Consider the following 9,550-nt stretch of genomic DNA (forward strand, 5'->3'; position numbering starts at 1 on the left):
ATTGGCTCAAGACCAGATCCCAAAATTCTCTAATCAAGCTATAAACCAGCTCTCTAGTCAGAACCCACGCCTGTGTTGCCTCTCTCTCCTACAGAGAGACGGCCTTTATCTGTCAGCTCTGACAAATAGACTCTCGTGTGTGTCTCTGCCTGATCTCCGCCTTTCACTTCTCACTTACCTGTCTCTCATCCCTCGCTTCCCTTCACCATGAACAATTTGACGAGTACAGGGGCGTCACCTCACTAAGTACTGGCCATCGTGCAGAGGAATAGGGAGCAATTTTAAAGACATTCTATGTTTCTACCAGGATATTATTTAAACTGACAGCGCGCTTGGCACACAAATATGAGAAAGTGAGGAGGTCAAGAAACACGAGCTGTAACTGTTTCAAAATTTTCCTCTCTTGGGAGTGAAGTAGAAATTCCCTTTTTTGTATATAAACATGAGAAGTAAAAGAAAATAAATATCCCCTGCCCCCTCTCCCCCAAAGAGACAAGAGACCTGCCAGGGTGTGCTGCAAACCCTAACCTGCTGGTCAGAACTGAGCCTTCCCAAGAGCCAGGCACAATTCCTACTAGATTTTCCGGTTGGCATGGGGGCAGTGAATACCTCTTTTTTCCAGTAGCCACCCAGTGAGCACTGCCGGCTCTGCAGGGTTCCCAGATCTTCATCATGGAGGTCCCCATTCCTTCTCCCATGCTGGGATTTTTCCCAGCCCTAATCTCCTCTCCTTCCTGCTGGCTCCTCCTCCTCCTGTCTCCCGTGGCCATCTAAGCTGCTCCCCAACCCAGAGCTGATCCGAGGCTGCAGAGCCAACTTCCCACTGCTCATCCCTGCCCAGGCAGCTTGGGAGTGGCTCCGACTCAGGAGTCCTGACAAAACACAGCACCCTTCCTCCCCAGACCTAGCAACAGCACTGCGAAGCTCCCCTCTTCTATTATCTGTCATTTTCTAAAGACAATGTCGTTTACATACTGTGCTCTTATCTGTCTCCCCACTGGAGAGGCAGAAGTGTGTGTGTGTTTGCCTTGGTTTTAAATTCATGGGTGCATCCCCATTAGCTAAGCACAAGCAGAGGGGTTTCATGCTTGGGTTTAGGGAGAGAGTTTGGAATAGCTGTTTGTGAGGCATAAACTGCCAGAGACCCCTGAGGGTCACAGACACAAGCAAAAACAAGGCTCCTCTCCCTCCTGTGCTGGAAGGGGACCCTCAGTGAAGGCCAGTCTGTAAGGGTCCCCTCCAGCCCACATTCCTCGGGTCTTTAAGGGACCAGATGGGGGTGAATTGAGCATCCCAGGTATGAAATACTCAGGATCAGAAATAGAGTTTTTATGTTTCATCTTCCTCTTTTGGATTTGGGAATATTTGCATGTATGTAATGAGCTGTCTTGGAAATCTTCCACTGTGGCATGATGTTTGCACTACAAAAGTTTCTGGTTTGGAGCATTTCAGACTTGGGAATTTCAGATTAGGGATATCCAACTTATAGTTTGAAGACATTTGGCTAAAAGCTCTACGAAGGACTGAGACTAAAATGAAGTCACAGAGCCTTAGAGTCCACTTTCAAAAGTTTGAAGAGCTTCTTTTACTGAAGAGCCATTCTAGGTTTTACTAATAACACCAATGGCTGGGACTATAAGAACAGAGAGAAACAAAACATTCTTTGAACAGTTTGGCAGTTTGACAAGCTGTCAGTCGATGGCAGAGGCTGGTTTTGAGAGAGCTCGGTGTTTAGGGTCAGGAAGGAAGTACCGTCAGCTCTTGACAAAGAAGTGGTGGGGACGGAAAGTGAGGGGCATCAAGTGACATTCTAGATCAGGAAGGGGGACAGGGCTTAGTCCCAGTATCACAGCTAGAGGGTCCCTTCAGGACAGATAAAAACTGAAAGGGCCTCTCTAAACCAGTGCAGCTGCGTGACCAAGCACAATCCTCTGGATAGTCCAGACCCTCCGTCCAGGGCCAGATGGGGACACAAAGAGAATCCCTCATGAAGAGGAGGGGACTGGGCCTCCCACTACCAACTTCTTGTCTCAGCTGCTCTTCCACCAACGTGGAATACCCATCATTCCTCCTTCTGGGATGAAGCAAAGACTCGGTACAATGTCACCTGCCAGGAGTTGTGACAGCCACGAAAACAAGCTGTAAATTTCTTTTGCACCATTTGACCTTGAAATCTCTTGTTTGCCAGGGACATCTAGACCCTGAGATCAACTGTGTGCCTTCCAAGGGGACAGCAGCAACGGAGGCAGTAAGGGTCCCCTCCAGTCCACATTCCTCAAGGACTGGAAAGTAAAAGGAGAGTACTTGCCGGAGAGGACTCACTCTTAGAGTTTGTTTGGACAGAGGACCTGTTGAGTGATTTCAAATGCAGTCTTGCCTGTTCAGGATCATGTTACATACAGTGCAGTATGCAGTGTAGCACGAAACATGTGATAGATTTGTATGGTGAGATAACAGGATTGGGTAGAAGAAGAAAAATGTACTTTGTGCACAAAATATTTGGAGGCACGGAGGAAGATTCTCTACAATTTTGACTTTGATGAACACAAGAAAGCACAAGGTGCTAAGATGGAGAATGGAAGGGTCTGGTGGAGGGGGACACACTTAGGGACATCCTGGGCCACCAAAGAGTGCCCAGTGGTGGTCTCTGCAGTGGGGCCAGCACCATAAGCACGCACCACACCTGGGATCCGTGCCCGTCTGCCCTCGTCCTGTGGGAGTGAGGAGGGCGCTGCGGCAGGAAGGAAAGCCCAGGCTGGGAGGTGGTGCACACCCTGTCTTGGTGCAGCCGAACTGGACAGTGAGTGAGGGGATGGCCTCCACCCTGACCACTGCCCTGGCTGTCCCTAAGTCCTCCGCGCGACCAGCACGCTAGCTTCATGCTAGAGGTCCTAAGCATAGAAGTTAACTAGTGAGATCAAAATAAAGACATATAACTCAATTTACCTTTTTCTTGACCAGTTCAGCCTTCCCGGCTCCTGCCTCGAGCCTCCTGGTGGGGTAGCGAGATTTACACAAGAGACCAGCAGGAGAGAGGAAGGAGCACGCCAGAGAGTGGTCTTTTACTGGGGAACAAGAAATTCAGGGGAAAATTCCATCCAATGAAGGTCGAGGGGGACAGCATTCCAAGGTCAGGGTCAGTGATTGGTCTCAGGGTCAATGGTCAGTCACACCCCCCACACGGATGGGCTCTCGCACCTAAAAAGGGTGGAGATAAGTTGTGTGTCAACAGCCTGGCCGGAACGCCTCACACCCAGTGAGGGAGGTGCCCAATCACGTGCGAGAACAGCTTCCCACACCTAAGGATGAACGGAAGTGGGAGGGTCAAGCAAACCCATCGTCTACGTTCAAGTGAAGGAGGACGCGTTCCAGGAAGAGAGAATAGGAAGAGTTAAATGAGCACTGGCACTTAGTGTGCTGCTCTGTGGTCACTGCAAACAATCAGATCCTCGCACACTGAGACGGAAAGAACAACAACAACAAAAACTTAAAAAAAACAGGACAGAGGAATATGCATGGCACGGCTCCATGAATTCTCAGACTGCAAAATTAAATGTGCAAAAGATGTAACCTCGTTAAAAAATGTTTAATTGACACATAATCATTGCACATACTTCTGGGATACAGCTTGATATTTTGATCCTTGTATATAATGTGTAATGATCAAATCAAAGTAATCAACATCTCCATCATCTCAAACATTTGTTTCTTTATGTTGAGAACATTCAAAACCCTCCCTTCTAGCTATTTCTAAATATACAATAAATTATTCACCACAGTCACCCTGCTGTGCCGTAGAACGTTAGAGGTATTCCCCTCTCTAGCGGTACCTTCGTACTTATCCACAGCACTTCTCTGCCCCGCCCCCCGCCCGTGCAGACCAACATTGCCAGCTTCCACACGGGCATGGGATCATGCAGTATCTGTCTTTCAGTACCTGGCTTACTTCACTTTATGTTCCCCAGTTCCACGCATGATGCTGTAAATGACAGGATCTCATTCTTTTTATGTCTGGATGCATTCCAATGTGTATATACACCCCATTCTGTTTGTGCGCTCATCCATCAGGGGACACCCAGGTTGATCCCACACCTTGCTATGGTGAGCAGTGCCATGATAAACGTGGGAGTGTGGACATCTTTGGAGGAATACCCAGTAGCGGGGTTTCTGGGTCAAATAGTACTTCCACTTATAGTTTTTTGTGGAACTACCATATTTCTGTCTATAATGGCTGAACTAAGTGATATTCCCACCAACAGAGTTAGGAATTCTCTATTTTCTGCATCCTCATCAGTGTTTGTTAATTTTTTTTTGTCTTATGGTGATAGACCTTCTAGTAGAAGGGAGATGATGTCTCATGGTGGTTTTGTTTGCATTTCCCTGATGAAGATGTTCAGCTCCTTTCATAAACCATTGGCCATCTGTGCATCTTCTTTTGAGAGAGTTCTAATCAGATGATTTGCTGATGTTATTGGATTCTTTGCTGGTGAGTTGTCTGAGTCTCTTGTATGTCGTGAATATTAACCATAGAGTTTTCAAATACTTTCTCCTATTTTGCAGGTTTTCACTCAGCCGGTTGATTGATCGATCTCTTCACTGTGCAGAAACTTTGTATTTTACTTAAGTTCTGTTTATTTTTGCAACGTAGGTTGTCTATGCTTTTGAGATCTTATCCAAAAACCTTTTCTCAGAACAATGTCCTGAGGTGTTTTCTCTATATTTTCTTCTGGTAGTTTCACGGTTTTAGTCTTACATTTAAGTTTTTGGCCCATGTTTAGTTGATTTTTGTATATGATGTGAGAGAGAGGTATACAGTTTCATTCTTTTGCATGTGGATATCCAGTTTTCCCAATACTGTCTATTGAAGAGATTATATTTTCTCTAATGTATGTTATTGGCACTTTTGTTGAAAATTAATTAGCTGTAAATATGTGGATTTGTTTCCAGGTTCTCTGTTCTGTTCCATTGATCTTTGTGTCTGTTTTTATGCCAGTACCACACAGTTTGGGTTACTATTGTTTTGTAATAGGTTTTGAAGTCAGGTGTTGTGATGCCTCTAACTTTGTTCTTTTTCTCAAGATTCCTTTGACTACTTGTGGTTCCATACAAATTTTAGGATTAGATCTTTCTATTTCTTTGGAGAATGCAATTGGAATTTTGATAGGGATTGCATTGGATGGGTGGATCACTTAGGGGTAGTTGTACATTTTACCAACATTAAATCTTCCAACCCATGGACATGGGATGTCTTTTTTTTTTCATGTGTTTGTGTGTGTGTGTGTGTGTGTGTGTGTGTGTGTGTGTGTCTTTGTGATCATCACTTTCTTTCATCAGAATTTCTATGTTTTCATCTCTTTGGTTAAATTTATTCCTACGTGTTTTCTTCTATTTAATTTTTGTAGTTATGTAAATGGGATTTCTCTCTTGACTTCTTCTTCAGCTAGTACATTGTTGGTGATAGAAATGCTACTCATTTTTAAGCTGATTTTGCATCTTGCAACTTGACTGAATTTATCAGTTGTAACAGTTTGTTGGTGGGGTCTTTAGGTTTCTCTGCATATAAGATCAATTTAGCCAGAACAACTTGACTTCCTCCTTTCAAATTTGGTTAGCCATTATTTTTTTTCCCTCTTGTTGAATTGCTTGCCTTGAATTTGCAGTACAAGGTTGAATAAAAGTGAAAGTGTGCAGATCTGTTCCAGATCTTAGAGGAAAAACTTTCTACTTTTCCCTGTTCTGTATGATATTAACTGTGGTTTCCTCATATACAATTGTCATTGAGGTGAGGTACATTCCTTCAATGATTAATTTGTTCAGAGTTTTTAATCTTGAAGGGATGGAAAATTTTATCAAATGCTTTTTCTGTGTCTATTGAGATGATCATGTGTTCTTGCTCTTCATTCTCTTGATGTCATGTAGTGTGGTTATTGACTTGCATAGGTTGAACCATTCTTGCAGCTCTTGGAAAAATCCCATTCTTTTTGAGTGCTGTTGGATTTGGTTTACTAGTAATTTGCTGAGAATTTTTGCATCTATATTTATCAAGGATATTGGCCTATAGTTTTCTGCTTTCTTGCTTTCTCTTCCCTCCCTCTCTCCCTCCTTCCCTCCCTCCATCCCTCCCCCCCTTCCCTGTTTCTTCCTTGTCTGTTTTAGTATCAGGGTAATGTTAGCCCATAGAATGAGTCTGGGAGAGTTTCTTCCTTTCCATCTTTTAGGGTGATTTTTAAAGAATTAGTATTAGTTCTTTGAATACAGCAGTGAAGTCAGTTGGTCTAAAGTTTTCTTTGAAGGGTACTTTTTATTACTTAATCTCTTTAGTCATTATTGGTGTGTTTAGATTTCTATTTCTTCTTGATTTAGTCTGGATAGGTTGTATGCATCTAGGAATTTCTCCATTTCTTCTAGGCCTTCCAAATTGTTGGCATATAATTCCTCAGTAGTTTCTAGAGGTCTTTCATACTCAAAATTTCACATTCGTATTTTGTGGTATCCCTCGTAATCTCTCCTTTCTCATCTTTGATTTTATCTGAGTCTTTCTGTTTTTCTTAGCCTCGCTAACGTTTTGTTGGTTTTGTTTATATTTTTCAAAGAAACAACTTTTCATTTCATTCATCTTCTGGTTTCTGTTTTGCCTCTCATTTGTTTCCATTCCGGTCTTTATTTCTTTCCTTTTATGAATTTTAGTTTAGCTTTTTCTTGCTTTTGTAGTTCCTCGAGGTACATTGTTCTGGAGAGTTTGGTTATTCTTAGGCAAATTAAACCCAGAGTCCCACCCCTTTGGGCGCTGGAGCTGGGTCAAGGGTCAGCAGAGCTGAGAGCCGACCACTCAGAGACCAGCACCGAGTCCTCAGTCTCTCTCTCCAGGCTTCTGCTGTTTTCCCGCCCAGAGCAGCTAGTTTCCTCCTGTTCTGAACCTCTGTTGGCCCCAACTGCAACCTCACCAGGAGTCTCCCCACATTGTTCTCTGGTTCTCCTGTGACTGCTCAGCTCCAAGCCACGGCTGCTGGTGTAGTGGCCAGAGGTGGCAGGGGAGAGTGTGGGGACTACACAGTCCCCAAACTCCACCCCACCTTGTCTCCATGCATGTGCTCCACCTGGACAGAGGAAGGGGCAGCTCCCGCACTGTCCATGCGACTCCATGGGGGCCAGGCTGTGGGCAGTGCGGCAACTCTCATTCTCCTGTAGGACCTTCCTAGGTGCTGAGATTTGAAATGACTTTTTCTTTTTTTGTATGTTTCTTGGAATTTTTAACTTTATAAAAAGAAGTAGGAAACAAAAAACTGCCATTTAAGAATAATCGTGGAGAACTCCGCACAGCCCCAGTTTCAGAGAGCCGCCTGATGACCGCTCTGAAGAGAACAGGCCTCTCAAGATCACCCGCAGCAGGCGCCGCAGAACCTCCCGCTCGGGCCAGCCCGGGGAGGGCTTTCGGGGTTCCCGGGGGAAGAGTGCTTGGGTTAGGACTTGTTTTTTGGCTATTGCTCATAGGCTGCTTGCTTGGACCTCAGGAGGAGGCACAGCTTCTTGGCTAAAGATGGACTTGGAGGGCACACAGTCTCCTGCTTACTACCTGGTGACACGGGGTGAGCCACGGGGCTCTGCACCCCAGGTGCCTTTTCTTTCCAATTAGGTCATGCTACCAACATCACCAGGGGGTGGAGTACGGTGCTGAGGACGGCCCCCTGTTCTGAGTGAATCTGCACGGTTATGGTTTTTGGTTGTTATCTTGCCATTTCTCCACTCCCCGGCAACCAGAGTCTCGGATTTATTTTAATTAAACTGTGAGGTGAGTCGAGAAAGCGGGCTTTGCCCTCTCAGGAGGAGTGTGGGGTTAATTCAGTACCTGCATCAACAGTGAAGGGAGTGATATCGTTCTCTTTCCAGAGGTCTGATAATGTGAGTCTCTGGAATTAACTGGCAGTGGACAGATTAACCGGCGGAAAGGCTACGACGTCGCCACATGCACACTCACGGGAGCCTCACAAGGAGGACTTGAAGAAGAGCCAGATGGTCCGAGTTTTACAGTGCCCTAAGCAAAGGAACAGAATCGGGGTTGGGTTTCAGGGGGAAATGACTGGACATGGAAGGTGGGGAGGATACCCAGGGAACCAAGGCTGTCTTGTTGGGCCGACAGTCCCCGGGGGGAACCCTCAGAGAGGGAGGTAGGGGCTGAGCTCAAGTCTCCTTTCCTGTGATTCCAGTTACCTTCTCTGTCGATGGGATTCCGGGGAGGGGTTCGTGATGTGGCCCTCCACGGCAACATCAAGGGGAGAAGGGCTGAGAGGCAGAAAGGCAGGAGAAGGTCAGAGAGAACTTGGTTTTTCTTTAAATCAAAAAACAAAGAAAACACTATGCTTTGGGGCACTCTTTTCTGAGCCCTGACACCACCAGCATGTGGCTGCGTCTGGTCTGTGGCATGTGTGGATGTGTAGGTAGCTCAAAAGTACACGCTCGTCCCTTTAAGGATGGCTCGGAAAGTTAAAAAACTTAATTCTCAGACATGAGCCTAAACTAGGACAGGCGCCTCCCTTCCAGGCTGAAGAGCACCTTCGCCAGCCAGCACAGGGCGCCCAGACGCCAGGGCTCAGGATGGAATCTCTGAACACCTCCCAGGTGACTTAGACCCCGTCTGTCCTCCTCAGTGCCCACGCCTGGGCAGGGGACACGGTCGGGAATGCTGGGAGCTGAGAACTCACTCTTGGAGCAGTTCCTGCCCCCTCCTTCCTGTTTTGTTTCCAAACTCACATTTCTCCTGTGTTCTGGTCCAGGAGACCTAGATTTGAGGCCCATGACTGAGTCTGATCTCTACCTAGGTCCGCAGGACAAGGCTGGGAGGACGGCTTCCTCCGTGGGCCACCACCCCCCGGCATTAAGACGTGTATGCGTCCCGGACCTCCAGGCTCCTGCTGAGGCCCTGTTCTGCCCTCAGCTGGCCGGTGGTCTACAAACCTGTGGCTTGGTGACCAACGTGGGCTTGACTCCGTCCACCACAGTGGGGAGCCTTCGAGGCCCACAGAGAAACCGCTGAAGGCTGAGCTCCAGACAGGTCTGGGGAGGACCAGGGAAGGGACAGTGGACCCTGCACTCCTTCCCCCCACGTTTAGAGGTGGTTGTCTGCTCCTGGTGCTTGTCACCCCCCTCCCTGGCTGTCCTCTGGGCCCCTCAGTGACTGTGACCTTGGCTGCCCTCTGGGCCCCTCAGTGACTGTGAGGTCCCCCCCACACAGTTTGCCGCGCTGCTGTAGATGGGCTTCTTGGAGACGGGGTGAGGAGCCCAGGCGTGTTGGGTACACGCTTACCAGGAGCTTTTGATGTCTCCTGGTGCCTGAGTCACAGAGCCAGGCTCTCCGAGTGTTCCACGCCATCCGTCCCCCTGACCAACACTTTTGGGCCTCCAGATGACCCCTCTTCCACCCACCTCTATCTAGGTCGACTTTGGCCGGAGGGCAGTGACGGTGAGAAGGCGGGGAGAGGCGGGTCCCCAATGCCCTCTCTGTGCTCAAGTCGGTCCCTGGAATCCCCCTCTGTCCCCGCACACCCCAGAGAGC

The sequence above is a fragment of the Ictidomys tridecemlineatus genome, chromosome 8 (assembly GCF_052094955.1).
Source record: "Ictidomys tridecemlineatus isolate mIctTri1 chromosome 8, mIctTri1.hap1, whole genome shotgun sequence".
Classification (NCBI taxonomy): Eukaryota; Metazoa; Chordata; class Mammalia; order Rodentia; family Sciuridae; genus Ictidomys; species Ictidomys tridecemlineatus.